Genomic DNA, 24,964 nt, shown 5'->3' on the forward strand with positions numbered 1-24,964 from the left:
ACTTTTAAACTCAATTTTGAGTTCTTTTTCATCTCCCTTTTCATGCGCTCTTTCTATTGTTGTCTGAGAGTGAAGAGAGAAACAGCCCAACTTTTGCAATTCCGTGCGTCAAGCCAACACTGAGTTTCTAGCACAGTACTCAAATTTGAGTGAATACAACCTAGTCAAAATTTCGGTTGAGTAAAAAAAAAACTTAAAATTAGGTTTTTTTTTCACATGGAAGCAAGCGGGAACAACCCAACAAAAACATCGATTACATCAACTCAAATTTGGCTTGACGCACGCAACCCCGAAGTTGAGTGGAAAGAACTCACTTTTGGGTAGTTTCGTCTCTCCGTGCATCTCCCCAATTCCATTGAGTATCGTATACAATTCGTTACTATATTTTTTTTCTCCCGGTATGTAGTATTTTCTCCCCATATACAGAATCGGACAATAAAAATGCACCAAAGCCGTTTTCCCATACAAACTGGTCAAGTTTTTAGATTGGTATGTCTCACAGTTACTTCTCAACCAAATGTTTTCATTTTTCTGTAACGAAACAAAACACTTCAATTTTTAAAAGCTACTGAAAAAGTTCGGTGACAACTATTGATACAAAAGTTAGTGAGAATTTGGACAATAAAAATGCACCAAGATAAAAAAAAAATGGTATGGCAAAAAAAGCTAAAGTCAAATCATGTTGCTCTCTTCAGCAAAATGGTTCGTCATCACACAAAAAACATATTTGCCGAAGACACCATAATGATATGATGTAACCATTTTTTGCTACAACATTTTTTTTTACTTTTTTATTGTCAAAATTCAACCTATCTGCAACTTCCCGAATAAAACGGTATTATATGACTATTATACAGGATATCATTTTCAGATGATTCATGCTATCATAAACTGGATTATAAATCGATGATACCAAGAATCATATCAAAGATTACAGTAATCATATTCGAAGTTTCAATGATAGGCCGAATGGGTTGTTAAGTATCGTTACCATTCAAAAATGCACTTTTTCTCGAACAAAAATTTTGAGAAATCATACATGAAATAATCAGTTTATGATAAAATTGACGATACAGTGAATCATAAAAATAAAGAGGAAATATTTCATGAAATCTGTTTTACCGACCTCAAAAAATGTATACACCCCTGCGGTCTCTTGGCGGATTCTGTCAAATTGGTCTACCATTCAGTGAGTAATTGTTTACTTACACGGTTTTTTTTTGTAATTTCTTGTGTGTTTGGGATATGAACAGTGGTTGTTGATGTTCCGACGTAGTTCCGCGGGTGTGCTGTGTACTAGGCCAAAGCCGATAAGTGCTCGCGGTTGTCTAGAACCCAGTGATATGCGAAGTGGCTGATCTGTCGGATATTTTAACTCAAAGGAGAAATCCGGAGATACAATTTCCAAGGATGCATGGTGAATTGAAGTCAATCCTTTGGAGCCGGAGGGGTCAATATGACCCCGGCGATGAAATCGGACATAATAAACGTGTTCGACACCAGCGATGTTGTGACACCAGCAGCCAAACAATCCGGCTCCTAAGGGTTAAGGAAGGTAAGTTTGCAAGTGCTTTCCGATGGTAACGGCAGCGTGAGGTACAAAGTATCAAACGCGTTCCAGCATTTAGTGTGCGTGTTTTTTTTGTCAAAAAGTGCCGGATAAGGGCGTTTAAATAAGGTAACAATGCAAGCCAAGGTGATGACGTTCTATTTCTACTATCAACTCTTGAGTACAGTGAAAACAAAACAGCCGAAAACATAGTTTTGTTCTTAATTTTATTGGAAATATGATTATTCAAAATTATTCATGTATTATTCAATGCATCATTTTCATAAGTTTTATGATTCATGAAAAGTCGTGAATAATTAAATTTGTTCAACCCTAATAATTTTATCATAGCACGATGATTAGTTATATAGTTATCATTCTACCAATAAACATCGTATGATATGCACGATACCAAGAATAATATTTTTCTATGCGGGTTTTTGTATTAATAGTTATCACCAAACTTTTTCAATAGTTTTTAAAAATGTTTTGTAGTTCGTATGTGTGTGTGTATACAATTCAACTCCCACTGTCTGGCAGTGGTATTATGGAAGAAAGATGTCTGCAGTTGTCTGTATGGTTTGTAATGAATTTCACACTCACAGCTGAAATCATCTTTAGCCCGGGAGTTGAAAGGTGATAGCTCTGTTGGGATCCAGTGACCCATTTCAGAATGTCTGATTACTCACGTCCATTCCGAGGTCACTTTCACTTACAACAAGCCTCGCATGTGTGCATTACCGTTATCAAATGGATAATGATAATGCAAACACACTTCCTGCTTCAAAGGTAACCTTCGAAACTGGCGCGTATTTAGTTCAATTTGATGTATTTAGTAACGATAATCAGAACATTCTCACCTGAATCCATCGAAGGTAGCGTTACCATCACCATGGGAACGTTGTAACAGCGCAGATCGGCTGCTCCTCGGCATGCTCCTCGTCTCACCACATCGCGCACGCATTCAGTCATCATTAGAACGCACGTCACTTGACCTATGACATAATTATGAATATGAGGCCACACTGTTTGATTCTGGAACCACTCGCGAATCATTGATAGAGATTCGCGAATCTGACGGCGTGACATATCAGCCAAAAACGCGAAAAACAACGAAAAAAAGGAACCAAACAAAATCACATCGCAACTATTTTCTAATCGAAAAGCTACTTGATGATAACACGCGGGATTGACGGTTTATTTCGACACTATCTATACGAACTTCGGCATCTCTTGTGTGAAACCTCTCCTGGCAGCGGCATTCAATCACGTACAAGACACTAAAACTCTTCCGGACGGTGTAGCGCTGCCAGCTGCTCCAGCAACACGGGTCCAAGCTTAAACACAATCCTACGTTTTAACACAAATCTTCTCGAAAATGATATTTCACACTTTCTCACCCGCGGAAAAGCCATCCGGATGGCGTAGCACCGGCCAAACCGTCAGCGGAATTGCGAAGAAAAAAATTAAAACGCGAACGCAATGCGACGAGCAGATCAAAAAACTAAAAATGTTTTGTAGTTCGTCACAGAAAAATAAAAACAATCGGTAAAGAAATATTTCTGAAGTCTTGAACTACTCCAAATTATTAATTATACCTACTTTTGTTAAGGTTGAAGAAGTCATCTTAGACAAACCGTCATCATTGAAAGTTCGAATGCGGTTTTTTTTTTCATTCAGAACGCACCGCACTATCACCACTAGGTTGATTAATTTGTTTTTTTTTTGTTTGTATTGTTAAATTGTTTTGAAGTGTTCAATTGTTTATTCATACTAAAAGTTAGAAATCCATTTTGCTGAATCCTCCAAACTTCCTGATTTCCAGAGTACATAAAGTTGGGGTAAAGAGTAGCTCTGCATTGTTTCCAACGATTTAGCAAACATACTCAAATGTATGCTTCATAATGTTGCCGTAGGTCCGTCAGGTATTAAGACCTTTTTGTTATGCATTCGAATACTTTTCAGGCACGAATTTGTCGCGAAGTTTCACCATGGTTTCCTAGATTTCACCAGAAATTTCACAAGTCCTTCTGTTAGGAACCCCTACAAACTTTTCTCAAAACACAAAATAATCAGAAATTCTTTCTAAAGCTTAGAAATGAAATAGTTTCTTATTTCTATCAGGATATTAATTCAGAATTTCTGCGGCTTTGTTGAATAAACCACCGGTCTAGCGAATACGGAGTCGTGGGTTCGAATCCCACCAGAATGCGATTTTTCCGCATTACAAGTTTTCAGTATGCTTCATGATATTCTAGTTAATTTCTGTATGAATTGGGCCAGGATTTCATTATAGTAATTTATCAAATATGATTAGAATAAAAGTATGGTAAGGGGAGGCAAGAAATGGATCTCTATATTATTTTTAAATACAAATAAAAATTTCTCTGTATTCTTCTACAACCATTAAATACACTAGCCCGCAATGATATAAGATAATTGAAAGATCACAATTCGACAAACAATTTTCTAAACGTGGCAAAACTCGATTTTTCTCTAATAAAAATACGAAATCTTCTATTTTTCTTCATTCATATAAGCGTACGAATTAGATAAAAGCATCCAAAAACCAGTGCTTGAAAACACTGAACTGTTTATTCCTAAACGAAGCAAAATTTGTTCCTCTTTGACCAGTGCTTTTCAAGTGGTAGCTAAATGCCTTCCTTAGAAAATCTTCCAAGAAGTCCTTGAAGCAGGTCTACCTAACATTTTACGATCGCAGGCTAGGGGTTACACACCGCATATAAGTCAACGGACTAGGAAAAAAATCGGCATCCTCCAAAAAGTACTTTTTTTTCAAAAACTTTTTGACTATTGCCGGCCTACGGTTTTCCTTATATTTTCGGTTTCTAAGGGATATTATTATATTAGGTGCCGGGGCCCGTAGCGTAGTGGCTACACGTTCATTTCATAAGTGGATAGTCATGGGTTCGATCCCAGCCACGGCACTTGTAATTTTTCGTCAGTTGTTCTTCCCCCCGAAAGCAGCTGAAACCTGGTCATGAATGATCAAAATTTCATTGCATTCGGTGCGTTGAATCCAAAGGTATAACAGCTCAAAGTTGGCTATTGAATAATTATACCCTTTTCTAGAGCCTTGATAACTTCGTGCAGAATAGCCCGATCGTTATCAAATTTTGACTACTGATACACAGTAGTTGATTAACTTACATTAAAAATTTGAGGATATTTGATGTACTTTCGAAAAGTTACAGCCAGTTGAACATTTTTTGGAAAATTCTGCCTGTCCCGATCATTTTGTCTATCCCCCGTATATGAATATGTATATATGAGTTTTGATTTAGTATGTTGTAGTTGACGTTATTATTATGAAAGATTTTGTGGTATTTTCACAAAATTGACTACGAAATTTCTACGCTGGATCCATATATTTTCTGATGCGGTATCAGAGCTTGTTGAGATCTTGAAATTTATGTTTCAAAAAATAATAACAAAATACCTAGGTTACGATTCTATTATTTTTGCAGAAATTACTCTAAATGTAGGCTGCGCATTGTGTCATTTTTATTTTGTGATATCAAGATAATTCTGATTCCGCAAAACCTTACAATTGTTTTAAAGACTATAATACTTCTCCAGGAATCTACAGGGTGTTAGGTTCCTGAGTGCAAACTTTTTAAAGGGTGATAGAGGACCATAAATGGTGAAAAAAATTGTTCTACGCATATGGTCAAATCTCAACCGTTACGTAGTTATTGAACTCCCCATGTTTTTGACTCTTATTGCCTTAACTGGCTATAACTTTAAAATGGTCAAACTTATCGCACTTTTTTAACCCTTATTCGAAAAATTATTGAATTTTCTATCAAATGGCATCTTTGAACCGATCGGTTTAGTTAAATAACTAAGTTTCCTAGAGCAAATAGCCTAAAAGTTGTGTGTTTTAATTTGTTTTTGTCAATTATCTTTGAAAAATGCGTAATAATTTTAAATTCTTTATTTGGCAAAGTTGTGGCCCCTGTTTCACTCGACAATTCGTTCTTTGACATCAAACATCTATCTTTTATCGTTTTCTTGCAATTTCGATTTAAACGTCGCATTTCAGATCAGAAATTTGCAATCGTCATGGAAAGCACTTTTTTGCGCACTGTGCCGCACATTCAAATCAAAATTGCAAGAAAACGATAAGAGTTAGAAGTTTTGTGTCAAAGAACAAATTGTGGAGTGGAACAGAGGCCACAACTTTGCCAAAGAAAGAATTTTAATTTATTACGCATGTTTTAAAGATAATGGACATAAACAAATAAAAACACACTATTTTTAGCTATTTTGCTCTAGGAAACTTAGTTATTCAGCTAAACCAATCGGTTCAAAGATGCCATTTGATAGAAAATTCAATAATCTTTCGAATAAGCGTTAAAAAACAGCGATAAGTTTGACCATTTGAAAGTTATAGCCAGTTAAGGCAATAAGAGTCAAAAACATGGGGAGTTCAATAACTACGTAACGGTTGAGATTTGACCATATGCGTAGAACATTTTTTTCACCATTTATGGTCCTCTATCACCCTTTAAAAAGTTTGCACTCATGAACCTAACACCCTGTATATGAAATTCAGAATTTCTTTCAAATGCTCATAAAATCCTTCAAAATGCATCCATTAAAAATTTTAAAGATTTATCAGATTTTTTTATGGCCAGCTTTTGTATCAATTGCGTCCACTGTACGTAGTTGCCATTTCACAGCAAAAGTACCAATAAAATGTGCACTGTTGGAATTTTCCCGATATGATTGAAGAGGCGCGCTCGCCGCACAGGATTACATGAGCTTTGCGACATTGACTGACGGACGACGAGCAAACGGCGAACACGACCCGACTATCATACTGAACGAATTTTCATCATCGAATCAGCAGTGGATTGGATTTAATTATCGGTGGTGGTGGGTACCTACATACATACCTACGTTGCGTTGGTAATATATTTGATCGCGGTTTTAGAGCACTTGTGTGTGCGCAATGATATGAGAATGTGAGTTTTTACGATGTGTGCCCAGCCCATTGGAATTTAACCGCTAATGAAACGGCAATCGAGATATAATGGAATCAGGATTGTCGTGTCCACACACGTGTGCCGAATTTTGCCTTTTGGGGAGTGTTTTAAAATTATGTAACGCTTTCAGTGAGAGTGCAACAAAGGACATTCAAAAACTTTAATGTTCCGTATGATCTTGACAAAAGAAGTCTAACTGCTTTTTTTTCAAATTTACGTAATTAGTACATATTTAGATGATCCCTTACTCAATTTCAATCGCAGTTTTGCCAGTGCAATGCAACCTATTAAATTTGATTGATTCCTAACAACAACGCAGAAACCACTGCGTTGTGGTTGGTTGGATAACTGATTGGTGTTCAAATATCCAAGTTAGTATTGCATTAGGTAACTTTTTTATTGTACATTGAAATTCAATAGAACGGAATATGATTATAAATTTCATGTGATGTTACAAGAAAGGAATTAAAGTAGAACTTTTTTATTGAAGAGACTTCGCAGACAAACAACGTACAAACATTAGTATTATAACAACGCATGTTACGAAAATCATCGTAACGGAATAACAAAACCTGTTATATTTTTGATATGCCATTCTAGACGGACTTTAAATTAGGGAATCACTGATCGACACCAACGCGTATTCCAATTCCAAACATGACGATTGACGATGACAGTAACTGTTATTTGTGATTTATTCGATAACTAATCAATCTCTTTTTTTGTTTGTATCAAATTTCAGACTTCCACCTGGATTGAATCTTACCCGGATCATTCTCATTAGATACACAGGTAAGCACATTCAGTAAGATTTTTACCTATGCCAAAAGCAGTCCTTTCCAATGTGAATCTGACACATTCCCACACAGTCATAACGGTTTCAAATGTCTCCATTCCCTCCTATCGCTACTGTACCTCGTTCAGCGACAGTACGGTCTCCTTTCATTCCCCTTTACCGCTTCAGTGATTACTCTCAGTCTTTCACGACGATATTACTTGGTCTTCAAGTGGTAGGTTCATCGGTAAGATGTAACAATCTTACTCGAAAGGTTTTAGGTTAAGGCACTCTCTAGTTTTAAGGTCCGACCCGTGGCTCAGTGATTCGAGCGAATGTTCTACACGTGGGTCTATTTTTTTAAACTTTTACATAAAATACTTGGCTATCTGGCAGGGCAGTGCAGTGTCATGACATGCTAAAGTATGTACTACTGAGCATTCCTGCAGTGGTGCCGTATGGAATCTATTTTGACCCAGAGCGTTAGAGATTAATCTTAATTGCTTAAGATTATTTAGAATCATTAAATCATTATTATTATTTATTTAGCATTATTATAGAGATTTTCAGCCGGTGCATTGATCATATAATCAATATTATTCTCAATATCTTTTAAACTTAACGCACATGCGTGCTGTTCCCACCATGATGCAAAAGGAAGGTTATTATTATTTATTGATCTTGATCACCGTACTTTTCTCAATTTATTCATTAATCATCAGTCAATCTTTGAACAGTAAAGTGGGCTTCGTGGCCGTGTGGTTAGTGGCGGCAGTCGTCTAGGCATATTGAAAGCCTCGGAGTGTGGGTTCGATTCCCGCTCCAGTCGGTGGAAACTTTTCGCCAAACGAAAAATTCATCACTGGGCCACTGGGTGTTCTGTGTCTCGTCCGTTGACTAGTGTAAGTAATGTGTTCAGTCTGTGCAGCCTCTGGCTGAAGACGGTGTGAATAATCTCTGTCTTTAAATATTCATCATTGGAAAATACAGGTCGGACTCAATTATCCGGGTGACTCAGAAAAAAAGTCACCCCGGATAATCGAATTTCCGGATAATCGAGCCATACTTTTTTTATTTTATTTTTAAGATTTATCAATAAAAAACAGTTCGATAAACATAGAAGCAAGCTTGTATGATGTTTTAGTCCTTAAACTCAACGGCTGACATGATTATAATTATATTTGTTGAGAATGGAATTTAGGCCGAAAAATCTGCATCATAAAAATAATTCTCAAATAGGGTGAATCTGATTTATGGGTGTTGCATTTGACATTTGCTACATCTTATAACATATTGCCATCTAAAATTGATCATACAAAACGAAAAACTCAAGAACGAAGCATCGTAGAAACATTTTTTTTAGATAATGAAAGCAAATTTTCTTTGAAAAAATATGAAATTGAAAAATTTCCCACAAAATTTTCCACCGGTGAGGAAATTCTTTAAGAAAAGCCGGAAAAACTATGCCCGAACTCGCGGGAAATTTTCAAAAAAAATTTTTTGAGAAGGTAGTTTCATAAGCTTTGATGGCTGAAATTTTTGAAACGCACTTGTTTTTTGTTCTTGAGTTATGGCCAATTTTGTGAAAAATGACCATATAATATATGCGCACATGTTTTTTTACATATGATACATTTGAACATTTTTCAACAAAATTGGCCATAACTCAAAAACGAAAAAAAAAAGTGTATTCCAAAAATGTCAGCGATTAAAGCTTATGAAATAACCTCCTCAAAAATATATTTTTTTAATTTGCCACGAGTTCGGGGTTAGAGCATTGTTTACCGGCTTTTCTTTACGAATTTTCTTATTCTTGTTTATCGACCGTATTCTATTATTAACTTGATGATTTTGTGGCTATATCGGTCTCTTTCTACTCATAGTATAAGGGAGTAGAGATCAAAGTGGATAATGAAATGATAGATATGATAGAATTCGCTAGGTAGCGAACAAGTGTGAAAATTTTATAGAAGGTGAAATTAGGCAAGTAGGCCATGTATTGAACGAATACATCGAATGCGTGAAACTTCTGCCGTGCGACCTGTGCTTTTAAACAGATCGGCTTGGTTGGTAGTTCATACCACCTTACCAAGACTGTCTGAGACCTTTCGGCCCAATTTGCCCAGCTATTATATCTCCGGATTCAAAAAACCGAATGCAATGAAATTTTGAACGTTTATGACCAATATAATGAGCTTTAGAAAACTTTTGACTCATTTTAAAACTGTTGACACAGATGAATATTATAACGATTAGATTATTTTCCTAATAATATAAACGTTACACACTCAATCCTGAATTGCCTGTTCAGCGCTTTTTTGACGAAAATAGAACAGCAGAACGATTTTGGTAGCTTCGGTAATCGATTTTACTGAGGTTCAGTACACCAACTGTCAAAATCGGATGCAAAAGGTAAACAATGCATTATAGCTGTATTCAGCTGCTCTATTTTCGTCAAAAATTTACCGAACACGGTATTCTCAATTAACCCTCTAATACCCAATCCCGCCTTTAGACGGGGTATAGTTTGAGCATTTTTGTAATTTTTGTTTCGTGGAAAATCTTTTTTTTTTATATATTTTTGGCTGATATTTAGATATGATTGTTCTGTATATCTCAAAATGGTTTTTGGTGTATTTTAAAGCGTATTTGTATTTTTAAAAAATCATTGAAAAATTGATGTTTTAGTCACCTTTTAGAAGTCATTGTTTATTTTGTATTGAATCGCTACAATTAACATATTTTAAATTTTCCCAAATCATTCTATCCTTGTTTAAGGGAATTGAATACACTCTAAAATTATTTTCCTTAAAATTACACGGAAAATAAAATTTTCTGTAAAAGAAAATTAAAATAATAATATTTCAACAATAATCATAGAATCTCAAAATGTTTTCATCTCAAAAAATCCGTTCCCCAAATTGGCTTCCAGGAAAAATATAAAAGTGTGGGGATGTTCAAAAATAAAATTTAGAAAAATTAAAAACTGAAATTCACGAAATCGAGAATTAAAAAGAATCATCTTCCAAAACATGTTTAAATCGATTTTAGATGACGAAAAATGATATTTAGATCAAAATCAAAAATTTGGGTATTAGAGGGTTAAGTGTGTACATAGCGCCAAATTATCAAAAACTCCAAAATTCGAGATGGTAATATTGATCGATTTTTGGTTTCCTCTAATTAACTTGAATATAAATATGTTCTAAAAGGAAGTAACAAAATAACCACCAATAAAAAGTAATGGGATGCATATTAAAAATAGACCTATTTACTAAAAAAATTAATTCGCTATAACTTTTTTCTTATAAATAATTTTAAGTTGAAACAAACTTGGCTCAAAGCTGATTATATAAGTCATGAACGGTCATAATTTCATTGCATTCGATTAATATAATCCGGAGATATTTCAAATCAAATATGGCTATCGAAAAAATATGTCTTTTCTTAGAATCTTTTAGACTTCGTGTAGAACAGCCCGATTCCTCTCATCTTTGGACCTTTGATACACAACTAGTTGTTCCAGTTACAGTAAAAATTTGAGATATTTTAGTTGACCATTTTGTGAAAAGTGAAAATTTTGCTGTTCCGATAATTTTGTCTACTGTATCATATAAAAATGTCCCCAATAGATCAAAAAACTGGTCGCAGTGGAAAATATACCCAAATAAATTATATAAAATATATGATCCAATTTCGATAGAATTTGTGCATGGCGCAAAAACCTATGATAAAGAACCCGTTTTTTTTTGTGATTCGTTTCCAAATTCCCCCAGAGATATCTTTTGGAATTCTTACAGGGATTCCAACCAAAATGCTCTATGGGACTCTTTCCGGAATAATTCCAGGTGCTTCCAGAATATTTCTAGTGATTTCTCCCAGAATTTTCTCAAGGATTGGCCTTGAAATTCTTCCAGAAATTTCTTTGTTTTTTTTTCTTAAAACACAGAACACAGAGAATGCTTCCGGAATTCTTCCAGGGATTTATTTCCGAAACTGCAATAAGATTCATCCCGGAATTCTTACAAATATTCCTGCTGGAACTCTTTCGGGGGCAGACATCTCTCCGAAATCTTCTTCAGATTTCTGGCGGAATTTTTCCAGAAATATCTCTTTCTACTTTATTGGCTTGGCTTTGTTCTACCAAGCATTGCACTTGAACATTTTTCATCGATTCTTTCCGGAATTATTCCAAGGACTTTTTCCGGAATTTCCCCAGGATTCCTCCGGAGACTCTTTTGGAGAAATTTCATCAGGACTTTCTCCAAGCATTCATCCTGTTGTTTCTTCAACGATTTTCTTCCCTCTTGCACTGATTCTTCCCAGAGTTTTTTCAGACATTTCTCCCGGAATTCTGCAGGTAATTCCTCGCGAGATTTTTCATGGAATTCCCGGAATTTATTGCCAACATTCCTCCCAGTATTCAACCAGAAACTGTTCTAGGAATTCATTCCGGTATACTTCCACGACTTATTTCTGGAACTATTTCAGATCTTCCTCCCAAAAATGCTTATTAGGCTGACACAAATTTCGATACAATATAAGCTCAACCCTTTTTTCTTTTTCCGAAGTTTTCTATCACAGCATCTTTTGATAAGCCAACAAATGGAAACCTACCCGTTTTCAAGATGACGTAGCACTTCTTCAAAATCCTTTTCCCAATCCCGTTTAAATATTTACACTGTGACCGTTCAGTCGGGTTTCTTTTGCTGTGTGTTATGAATGGGGAATAGAGTTGAACAGTGCAAAATGAAACGACGATATTGATAATTTTACGAGTTTTTACATTTGTTAAGAACACTTTCAGCTTTTTCTGTTCAAATGAAATTTTGCCCTTGTACGAGGTACTATCCGAATGTGTTTTTCATGTTATTTTTTGTACAATATCCTTTATCTAACTTTTGAGAAGGGTGTACATAATAAACCTAATTTTCATCTTCCAAAAATTGCAACTCGAAAACGGTTTGTTAGATTAAAATGATTTCTTTGAAGATATTTCTGAATATTTTAAATACTTTATAACAAAGCACTTCCACAGTTATTAATTGAAGAGCTTTCTTTGTCTACCATTGCATGAATTTGAATATTGTGAGGCAAGCACAATGATGCACTATGCCCAGGGAGTCGAGACAATTCTCCCGACCGGAACGGGAATCGAACCCGCCGTCTCCGGATTGGCGATCCATAGCCTTAACAACTAGGCTAACTGGAGACCGCAGATAGATGTTTCAGAATATTTTAAGGAAAAAAATACAATTAGAGTAATATTCATCGCGAATGAATGTTAGATTTCTTATAAGGCCGTTACAAATATTTATTTCACTTTTTGTCCCACCACTCTTTGACTGGTCGAGGGGGGGGGGATAAAAATAATAAAGCATTTAATTTGAAAAGTATTAAAAACTCGTCGGATTTGTTAAAGAATTTTGAGCAAGACCCAAAATTTTGATAAATATTTTTTTATCTGCCCCCTCAAAATCCAAAATCCAGCCAAAAATTTTTGAAGGGGGAGGGAGACAAAAAGTCAAAATAAAATTTGTATCAGCCTAATTTCAATTTTCCAAAAAACTTCGATTTCTTTTTTATTATTTTTCCGTAGAAAGTTGACTTCTATCTATTTTCCAAGTAGCCCAGGATTGTCAAATGCTTCCAATTATTTTTTCTCTAATTTTTATTTTTAAGTGATTTCAAAACATTAAATAAATAAAATAATGTTGGACCTTGTAAAATGTGATTCGAGACGGTCTGAAAATTCCCATATATGAAAAATAATTGATCATTTTTTACTAAAACAGTAAAAAGTTGAAAAAAATGGTCTCATAGATTTTTAATTTTTTTATTTTTTTTTTATTGTTGTAAGTTGGGAACGTTTTTTTTTTTTTTCATTGGAAATTGCACGAACATTCTGTTTTTAGTATAAAGAATTATCACAAAATGTTAGTTGTACTGTGCAGTATTTCTGGAATCTGTGAATAGATTTCTTCGTTATTCGATGCACACTTAAACATTCTGCCCTAGTTTAAACTGGAGTTTCGTGGCTGTCATGGACCAAGAGGATAATTCGAAACCAGTAAACCACGTTCCCTTGCTGACAATGGCTGTCGACGGCCAATAATGGCCTATGATGATGGCACTTTGGGAAATTAAATCCTCAATAGCTCAATCTTCCACCTACCACCCACCCGTATTGGCTTTCCTGCCGTGGGTTTTCCCGGCATGTAAGCGTGGAAATTTCCTATAGTGATATCTATTTTTGCGAAGCTACAAACCACATCGTACGTATTCGAAATAGGAACACTAAAGCCCATTTGTTGTTGAGCCCTTCCCGCGAGGAGAACCTGTCGTCGACTAGAAGTGGCTCAATGCAGTGTGATATTGGTATAGTCGATTTAATTCGACGTGCAGCTCATCATTATAATTTTCAGCCAGCAGATATCTCATTATCCGAAACGACGCCTCTGTTGTCACTTTGCTATGGGCAGCCCCAAAAACAGTGTTGTACCGTGGTTAACCAGAATGGTGCATTGGGGTCACTATGACCTAGAGAGGCACGCCGAGCGTGCGCTACGTCATCGTAGTCAGCACAGCTAATGCACGAAGAAGGGTAATAATATCTCCGAACGGACAGAATTACGTTATATTGTCATATTGGAAATCCACAGTTTAATTGATACGGATGACCCCGGTAAATGTACGTCATCGGAATCATGGGGATTCAAAGGATGGTGCTCGTAATCGGACGTGCCAAAACGGTTCTGCATAATGACAACCGCACCAGGAATGAAAGCGGCACCACACCAGGTTCAATCAGCGTTAAATATTGAAATCGATTTTCATGAGCGAATAAAGAGATTACGGCAACTAAGGAAATGCACTATACTTGATGGATGAACAGGGGATATTCAAAATAACTGGGACAGGTAAAATTTTCACTTTTCAAAAAATGTTCAACTAGCTGTAACTTTTCGAAAAGGGCATTAAATATTCTGAAATTTGTACTGTAAGTTCATCAACTAGGTGTGTTTCAGTGGTCGAAATTTGGAAAAGATCGAGCTATTCTACACGAAGTTAGAAACATTCTAGAAAAGGGTATACATATTCGATAGCCAACTTTGAGCTATAACATCTCCGGATTCAATGAACCGAATGCAATGAAATTTTGATCATTTATGACTCATATAATGAATTTTGAAAAACATTTGACTTAATTTTAAATTAATAATAAGAAAAAAAGTTATGGCGATTTAATTTATTCTATGTTTTCTTAGCAAATTTATTTATTTTTCATATGCATCCCATTACTTTTTCAAATTAATGCCGGCCATTCTGGCAGCTTTCCTTCGAAACATAAATATATTCAAGTCAATTAGAGGGAAACTTTTCGGCCTTCTTCACCACCGTGGGTGACTGAAAGTAAGTAAGTAATTAGAGGGAATTTAAATGAACTATAATTACTATCTCGAATTTTGAAACGATGATGAAGTTTTGCATAAATTGGTGTCATATTAGAAAAATAATCTAATCGTTATAATTTTCTTTCGTGTAAAGAATTTTAAGCTTAGTCGAAAGTTTTTAATAGCTCATTATATGAGTCATAAATGATCAAAATTTCATTGCATTCGGTTTGTTCAATCCGGAGATATAACAACTCAAAGTTGGCTATCGGATATTTATAACTTTTTCTAGAACTTTTCTAACTTCGTGTAGAATGGCCCGATCTTTTCCAAAATTGGACCACTGATACACAACTAGTTGATAAACTTACAGTAAAAATTTCAAAATATGTGATGCTCTTTTCGAAAAGTTACAGTGAGTTGAACATTTTTTGAAAAGTGAAAATTTTACCTGTCCCAATTATTTTGAGTATCTCCTGTATTTCTACCTGTATTTACCTATTTGGATATTTCTGTTGAGCGATTCCAAGCAACAGCATCAAAATTAAGGTTTTTTTTTTATTCGTGATTTTCTATTGAGCTGAAACTTTGAACAGTTTTTCAGTTCCATCTAAATCGCCATTTTTCGATATCAAATTTTTATTTAAAGTGACGACTAACTATTCAAAAGGGTGTATGTGAAAATGGTTCAAAAATATGGACAGCAAAAACGTTTCCTTCGATTGTTATGAATTTTTCAGCACAGTTAGATAGCTAAATGGTGATTTCTAAGAAAATATACACTGTGAAAAAAATAATCGTTTTTCATCATTAAAAATATAATGTTTGTCACAAAAACCCAAATATCTCAAAACCCTATCTTTTTACCAACATATTTTTTTTAGGAAAAACGGTCCAAAATAAACAAAAAAGTTATAACATTTCAAAAACTTCAAAATTTTCTCATTTTTGTAAAAAAAAAATTCTGTGTAAATTATTTCGGCCGGGAATCGTAGTTTGATGCTGATTTTATTGTGGCCTTGTGTGAGTTAAACAAGTTGTTTTTATTATGTATTATGTATATCATCTGTACAGTAATGTTCCGATTTTATCACGCCCTCCGCACATCAGTCGTTTATTCATTAATTTGCTGTTACATTTGAGGACAAGTGTTTTCCCTCCCTTGCAACGATAAAAATAATGAAAATGCGTATAGATTTTGAAGAATATTTCAAAGCATTTTTGGAAATGGGCGTGATTAAATTGTTTAAACAGATGTCGCTGATGGTACGGTGGTAAGTCTCTCTGCACTTGGTACTTCTGGCAATTTCTCAGTTGTTGTCGTTTAAGAAACTCCTGCGCCCTGCTTTACCGATGATATTCAGATTGCTTGTTTGTCGAAGTTTAGACGGCAGGACATGCAAATGCGTAAATTTGTATTCAATGTGGACATTTGGGCTTAACCAGTCTCTTTCAGTTTATCTATTTCGGTGAGATTTCGTAACTGTTTTTAACATTTTTTTTCATTAAACGGCCTACAAGAGATCGTTGAGTTGTAGACCGTTGAGAAAGCGACTAATCATGTTGTTCGTTAGATTATAATAAACAAAATCACTTTTAAGTTTTAACTGATTAGTTTGGTGTCGTTTGCTTGGCTGAAGAAACATTTTACTATAAAATCTTCAATATTCATAGCGGTAATTTTTTTTTTTTTTTTCATGAGCATTGTCATGGTATGTACACAGACAAACAAACGTAACACTGGCGAAATTTTCATTGACAACGTCTTTAACGATCATTTGAAATCTTGGTTATGGCTTTCATCGTTTTTGTTTGCGTTTGATGTTTCACGCTAGCGCCTTCTGTTGACGATATTGCACAACGCAGTATTTCGTAAAACATTTTCACCAGGTGGCGTTAGTGTGAACTGGGCGATGGATTTTCACGAAAATTGTTCTAGGTGCTTCGTCTGTTTGTCTGTGGTATGTACCTCTCATGCATTTGTTGTTGTTGAAATTACTCACTTTTTCCGATCATAAAGTCTGTTCTCTAAGAGGTATTTTTTGCAGATAAACTAGACGTATACGCGTATATAAAACTTTTATTTTACAGCTTTTGTCTTAAAAATAAGTTTTCTTCCATGTTGTTTATTACCAACAGGTTTTCAACACTATTAAAAGATTTTTTCACCAGTCTCGTACTTTATAAAGAATGACACTATCAATAACAACTTGTTTAATTCAGGCGATAGCCTTTAGAGTAATGCGGGGCAAAAGTTCGCACGGGGCAAAAGTTCGCAGTGGGTCTTTTTCTGAGCACGAGTTAAGAACCCAAACAAATCTGTATGGGTTCGACACATAATCAGGTTAGCTACTCGTTAATAAAATTTGGAACGATTTCGTAATGGTTTGGCAGAGTTATGCGAAAAAATGTGTTTCTAGGGGTTTTGATAGAATTTTTGGACCTTTTGGAATAAGAATTTGTAGTAACAGGAAAAAGAAGAATCTCATAACCTCTTTATGTCGGAGAATCGTTATTCCATAGTAGTTCGCGAGGTGCACTCGAATAATCAATAAACTACTAGTGCTTCTTGCAGAAAGGGACATTGTTAAAACCTCGACAGTGGGGCAAAAGTTCGCAGTAGCTGTGGGGCAAAAGTTCGCACTAAATTTCTGAGTCTAGTACATCAATATAATTACTGAATCTTTGAAGCAATGATAATTTCGTATAGAAACTACTATATATGCATAATATGAGTAGTATGCACCCTGAAATCGTCGCGACAGAGGGTCTGAACTTAGCTTTGTAAGAAGATTGATTGTAATGCAAACATTATGTTTACGCATTTAAATCAATAAATAAAAAATGGCTAGAAAAACATCTTGAAACATTTTCTTTGTCATCCTCGTCGTGTATTTTCGTATGTTTCTGAAGGTCTTATGTTCATCTTCTTTACCGGGGTCTTTCATAGCTTTGTTTGTAAATTCACAGTTATAATCCATCACCATTCTGACGGGGATAAGATTCGATAACAGTCCTATTCAACAGTTTTGCTGCATATTTGATTTTTTTTCATGCATTTTGTGCAACACGTATCTCTATGATTACCCCATACCCCACAATGTATTTTGACAACTTCAGTAACGCTATAAAGGACAGCTCTTAGTTAATAGTTGTGGAAGTCTTAATAAAACACACTCTATACAAAAGCTGAACACCAGGTCGTATTCCAGTTGGGTCGTAATTCTAAGAACAGAAAGAAACAGATTTCATGGCTAGAGTGAAAAGATGAACATGAATTAACATGAAATAAATGAACATCACACCAATAAACTACCCTGTACAAGGTGCGAACTTTTGCCCCGCATAATGCGAACTTTTGCCCCCACTATGGGGCAAAAGTTCGCATTGGAGTACTTGTTTTAAAAATTTTATTACTAAAACTACAAAAGGAACGCGAAAAAATCTAGGTCTACGTTTTGAAGGCAACATGATAGGGACCCGTTTAACGAAGAAAAAATATATTTTTTTCTTTTCGTTCAATAGTTATTTTGTGAAGTCTGTTAGGTGCGAACTTTTGCCCCGCATTACTCTACAATAAAATCAGCATCAAACTATAATTCTTGAAATAATTTACACAGAAAAAAAAATTTTTTTTTGTTACTTAATGTTAAAATTGTAAAATGTTTGAAATGTCATAACTTTTTTATTTATTAGTTTACCATTACCAAATTGTTATGGTAGATAGCTAATATAATGGACCGTTTCCCCTAAAAAAATACGTTGGTAAACAGATACGGTTTTGTAATATTTGAGTTTTTGTGACAAAAATCAAATTTTTTTTGATGGCCCCGTAACGTGGGTAGATCACCTTAGAATGGTGCGTTGCGGCGTAAGATCTACCACCCCATCAAATTTCGATCTTGTAATGTTTTCATGCCTAAAGTGGCCGATCAGTGGTGAGCAGACATTCCAGGATCGAGATTTGATGTGCTTTTTTAATGTTTTGTTGCTAATCCACATTTTATTTCAGGAGTAATCAGGTAAATGTTTTGCATATTTTATAAATGCTTATTAATCATGATTATGATTGTTTTTCAAACAAATGTGTAACAAAACATAAACAACACACACTGACATCCATCACATATACATATCTCATCATATATTGGGAAAGGAAGAGACCCGATTGAAACGATTTGGACAGGAGCTTGGAACTGCCTCCTCCTTGTTGTTAACATTTCGTGGATTGAGGGCGGGCTCTTCGACCCCATCTATTGGGAGTATTCTGTCAATCGAGGGCTTGATTTTGCAGTTGTTCGTGAGAACTTTCTTCTGGAAGGAGATTCTTTTCCCCTGACGCGGGTTTCGCGCAAGTGTCTCTGCTTGCGGGTCCGCACAACCCTTTTTGGCCCTTCATACAGGAGAATGACTGACCACTAACATCAGCACAATCTTGATCAAATCGCTTTTCAGATTATTCCAGGGCTATAGGCAGCTGCCTTGCTACAATAGATGGTAGAACAATATCATCATCATCATCAAAAATCAAATTTATTTTTATGTAAAAAAAGATTTTTTTTACAGTGTATATTTTCTTAGGAATTCTAACTGTGTTGAAAAATTCATAACAATCGAACAATCCGTTTTTACTGTAGAGTATTTAGAATATTTTTGAACCACTTTTGCATACACCCTTTTAAAATCTTAGTCGTGACTGAATATGAAGATTTGATATCGAAAAATGGTGATATAGATGAAATTGAAAAACTGAGCAAAGTTTCAGATAATTTTGAAATGGTCGCTCAGGATCGACTGACATGACTCCGTGGAATTCCTCTGTAACGATAAACTGTTGAGTTTCAGATAGTTTAATTGAAAAAACTTCGTTTTGCGTGACGGCACCAATAATGAATTCCATATAAAATTTGGTGAGCTCGTTTCATACTATTTTACGCTTATTTCATTTTAACGTTAAAACTGTAGTGTTTTCTATGTTTATTGATTATCTTATTCGAAAGATTATTAAATTTTCTATCAAATTGCATCTTTGAATCGATTGGTTTAGTTAAATAACTAAGTTTCTATAGCAAATAGCTCAAAAGTAGTGTGTTTTAATTTGTTTTTGTAGATTGCGCAATAATGTGAAATTCTTTCTTAGGCAAAGTCCTGTTTTACTCTACAATTCGTTCTTGGACATCAAACTTTTATCTCTTATCGTTTTCTTGCAATTTCGATTAAAGTTATAGCCAGTTAAGACAATAAGAGTCAAAACATGGAAAGTTCAATAACTACGTAACGGTTGAGATTTGACCATATGCGTAGAACAATTTTTTTCACCATTTATGGCCCTCTTTCACCCTTTAAAAAGTGTACACTCACGAACCTAACACCCTGTATATATACAGGGTGTTAGGTTCCTGAGTGCAAACTTTTTAAAGGGTGTTAGAGGACCATAAATGGGGAAAAAATTGTTCTACGCATATGGTCAAATCTTAACCGTTACGTAGTTATTGAACTTCCCATGTTTTTGACTCTTATTGCCTTAACTGGCTATATCTTGAAAATGGTCAAACTTATCGAAGTTTTTTTACCCTTATTCGAAAGATTATTGAATTTTCTATCAAATGGCATCTTTGAATCGATTGGTCTAGCTGCATAACTAAGTTTTCAAGAGCAAAATAGCTAAAAATTGTGTATTTTTATTGGTTTTTGTCAATTATCTTTGAAACATGCGTAATAAATTAAAATTCTTTCTTTGGCAAAGTTGTGGCCCCTGTTCCACTCTACAATTCGTTTTTTGACATCAAACTTTTATCTCTTATCGTTTTGTTGCAATTTCGATTTTAACATCGCATTTCAGATCATAAATTTGCAACTGTCATGAAAAGCACTTTTTTGTGCATTGTGCCGCACAGTTGAATCAAAATTGCAAGAATACGATAAGAGCTAGAAGTTTGGTGTCAAAGAACGAATTGTAGAGTGTAAAAGCGGCCACAATTTTGCCAAAGTAAGAATTTTAATTTATTACGCATGTTTCAAAGATAATTAACAAAAACCAATAAAAATACACAATTTTTAGCTATTTTGCTCTAGAAAACTTAGTTATTCAACTAAACCAATCGATTCAAAGATGCCATTTGATAGAAAATTCAATAATCTTTCGAATAAGGGTAAAAAAAACTTCGATAAGTTTGACCATTTTTAAGTTACAGCCAGTTAAGGCAATAAGAGTCAAAAACATGGGAAGTTCAATAACTTCGTAACGGTTGAGATTTGACCATATGCGTAGAACAATTTTTTTCACCATTAATGGTCCTCTATCGCCCTTTAAAAAGTTTGCACTCAGGAACCTAACACCCTGTATATGAACAAAAACTAAATTGAAAAAAAATCAAGGTCGCCTTATTTTCCGGAAAACTCCAGTGGAAAATAATCATTTTCCACAGACACCACCTACTTTAAAAAATCATAACTCAAGAACGAAGCATCGTAGACACATTTTTTTGTGAAATCATAAGCAAATTTTCTCAGCTATTAAAAAAACACAAAATGAAAATTGTTTTCTACAAAACTTTCCACTGTTGAGGAAAATCTGTTGGAAATGTCGGAAAAACTATTTTCGAAATCCGGAAAATTCCCAAAACAATATTTTTGAAAGAAAATTTGATAAGCTTTATTTTGTTAAAGTTTCAAGATGTGGTTTTTCTCCGTTCCTGAGTTATGACCAATTTTGTAGACAATTGTCCAGATGTGCTATATGAGTCATTTTGTTTGAAAAATCATAACTTAAGAAAAAACCATCGTAGACACATTTTTTTTGTGAAATCGTAAGCAAATTTTCTCTGCAGTTCAAATAAAAATTCTTAATGAAAATTGTTTTCCACAAAATTTCCACTGTTGAGGAAAATCGGTTGGAAAAATCGGAAAAACTATTTTCGAAATTTTGGCGCAGTAACGGAGAAAACCACATCTTGAAAATTTTACAGAGTATAGCTTATGTAATTCCCTTCCAAAATTATTCTTATTTCAGAATTTTTCCGGACTTCCTAAATAGTTTTCCTACTTTTCCAACCGATTTTCCTCAACAGTAAAAACAGTTTTAATTTTTTATTCATTTTTAATTGCTGAGTAAAGTTGCTTCCGATTTCACAAAAAAAAAAACATTGTGTCTACGATGCTTCGTTCTTTAATTATGATTTTTTAAAGAAAACGGCTCATATAGCACATCTGGACAATTTCCACAAAATTGGTCATAACTCAGGAACAGAGAGGTTATTCGGTCTGATGTGGATACAAACGATTGCAATCATCACTTCTTTCCCCTTCCCCGCATTGATCTGCAATTTGACGTGGCAGGCGCCTTTGTCACCTAAAAATAGAAGATCACCAACCCTCACACGCTGAAGATGCCTGCTGGTCCCCGGCAGATATCTCATTGGTTCCTTGTGTCAGTGTAGCTGGTCTGGCGATACTAGAGTAGCATCTACGGGCGGTCAATCAAGCTCAAGCTCAAGCTCATTGACCAGTTTTACACATGCTCTAGTATAAATTTTGTGACTTGTTTCGGCTATGTTTTTAGAGGAATTTTTTTTTTTTGAAATTGAATTGAAATTTCAGGCATTTCATTCAAAACGATATGACGATATGACTTAAAAAATTACAAAATGCTTACTCCTTAGCTGAAATGGAATTGACAGGCTGACAGGCGAAACACAAATTCGCCATTCATGTGGTTTTCCTCTTCCACTTCTCACAGTCCTGTGTGCTTTAGGAACCAAAAGGTTCCTAGCGGCGGCTGCTAGCCAGCCACCACCGCACACCGTATTGACTGCTAATATCTTCTATATGTACACCGGAATCTCGACCCAGCTGGTCTGTCCGGGCGCGGGGGCTAACAAATTGACTAACTAATTTGACCAGAAATGCGGATTCCGCAACATGGCTTGTTCTCCATCGCATCGTGTCGCACCGTGACCGAGATGGGAAAACTAATTGCGGCACTTACGGCATTAGTTGAGATTATCCATTAGCCTGTCAATTATGCAAATTAGAGGAGGAATGCCGCCTTCGCTGCTGTATACTGCGTGTCTGTGTGTACCCGATAAATGTAATCCAATTAGGATTACATTGCAGTGCGGTGTAATTTTTTTTTCTGTGACCGATGAATCGAGTAATTGATTTTTCATTCGGAGTAAACTGCAGCTGCATACAGTAAGCTAAATTCTAAATACAATAAAGAAAACAGTACTTCATATTCTGTGTCTGTTTCGCCTTTTTTGAACATTAAAAAAATGTACTTACTACAAACACCTTTTAAGTTTGATTTCCAATTATTTTATTTCTTGTAACAGTTTCGTAAATGCCTGTCTGCCTATGCGTGAACTATGTGTAGCCGAACTTTTTTTTCTTTTCATCTCATCTAACCACGTTTTCCAGGAAAACTCTATTGATTACCGGTAGCTGCATTCATAAGCTAAAATCATCGATAAATGGTTTATTCTTTTATAAACAATTGTTGAACAAAGCATAACCTGATTTACCCACTCAAAGCAACTTCAAGCCCTAAAGCGGTGCATAAATTTCCGGAAGATGAGTGGCTGTTACAACACACAGCAACGAGCAGAAGAATACGCCATTCATCCTCTTGTCACCTGTTCTTTCCTGGTTCGCCTTTATCATGTAGCACCAGCCAGCAGCAGCACCAGAGAAAATGGTTTTATTCAACAAAACCCACTCATTCGTCACTTATCATAAAAGAAGTGGTAAGCACACTAACCGGAGGACGACACCATCATCAGCTGAAAAAGATAATGGCTTGCAACGAGAAGATCCCTCGAAATCCACCGTTCACCCCTGAAAGTATGCTACAGCAGCCAGCCGAAGTTGCAACATCGGCTACAGCAACAACAGCAACTTGTGTAGCAATAGAACAAACCACTTGACTTTTCTCCTGCCTGCACTCGACTTTCGCACGCCCTAGTTGTGTGACGTTGCCCCCTTCCAACGGCACGGAGAGAATAGGTACCTTATAATGGCGCGAGAGGCCGGCTAGGTGAACTTTTTCCTTTCCGGCCTGTGCCGCGTATGGCTCCGATTTCGGACACAGAGAACGGACATTCAAGTCCAATCGAGATAGAGCGTCCCTTAAAATGTTGAGATAAAGTTGTGGAAAAAATATCATGAGGTTCTGGTGGGATTCGAAAACACAACTTCGTGTCGTCAGTACGGTGCTCTAACCAACTATGCCATTGAACAAGTTACAATTCGGTGGTAAAGAAATTCAATCAGAAATCAATGTCAGCACAACAAAGTTATATGTTATTTCCCCACTAATGTATCTCTCAATTTAGCTAAGAATCAGCTTTATTGAGTCAAAACTCAGCTTAAGGCGAAACTGGATCCATTTCCTCACTTTTTGGTTTTTGATTTTTTATTAAATAACGAAGCAAAATTTTAAAAATCGGTTTTCGTTCACATGTGGAGTATGGATCAAGGTATCTCGGGATTTTTTTCGTGGTGGAAAATGTTTTTCGTTTTTGCGAATAAAATTTCACAAAAAAATGGTTTCTGCAAAAATGGAAAACTTTTTCCACCACAAAAAAAATCAGAAGATACCTTGATCCATGCTCTACATGTGCACGAAAACCGATTTTGAAAATATTGCTTCGTTATTTAATAAAAAATCAAAACCAAAAAAATGAGGAAATGCGTCCAGTTTCGCCTTAAGGAAAAATCACTATAACAAAAATCCGAGTAAAATTGTAAGATAGAAAAAATTTGGAAGTAAGTAAAAACTACACTAGATCTTCTGGCTGTGTATACCAAAACGGTAACCAGTGGACTTGGACCAACAAGTCCGGATTAACAAATTTGTGAATTAACATAAATTTTCAAAATATTCCAGTGTTTAAAATTTTGGGACTTAGATGGCGTGGGCAATAGGGTGCGGCTTATTTTTCGAGAGTTGTTGGAAACTAGGATTCGTGTTATCTTTCAAATTCAAATTACATTTAAATAGAACCTTCAAGTTTGAGTCAAACATACTGACTTTAGAGCTGGCGCAGGCGTTTTTTTTTTTTTGTTTATATTTATGTGTATTTTAACTTATAGCTAATTCTACACTTCTCTGGCGCAGGCGTTTACAAGTTGAACTTTTGAGTAATGAAACGATGTTTTCATTTTATTATGATGATACTTTGCCAATTTCCATTTTTTTTTTGCATTTTTGACAACTTGTGGAACATCAACTTTT

General features: G+C 35.3%; 1 protein-coding gene across 1 annotated transcript in view; it reads left to right on the plus strand.

Annotated features, from left to right (window-relative positions):
• The window catches only part of LOC109421312 (tRNA-dihydrouridine(16/17) synthase [NAD(P)(+)]-like), a 502,248-nt gene that overhangs the window by 334,995 nt on the left and 142,289 nt on the right, over positions 1-24,964 (plus strand). The window contains exon 3 of the mRNA XM_062849522.1: positions 7,304-7,353. The gene's annotated coding sequence lies outside the window, so the exon portion shown is untranslated. The remainder of the gene's footprint in view (positions 1-7,303; positions 7,354-24,964) is intronic.

The sequence above is a fragment of the Aedes albopictus genome, chromosome 2 (assembly GCF_035046485.1).
Source record: "Aedes albopictus strain Foshan chromosome 2, AalbF5, whole genome shotgun sequence".
NCBI classification, from domain to species: domain Eukaryota; kingdom Metazoa; phylum Arthropoda; class Insecta; order Diptera; family Culicidae; genus Aedes; species Aedes albopictus.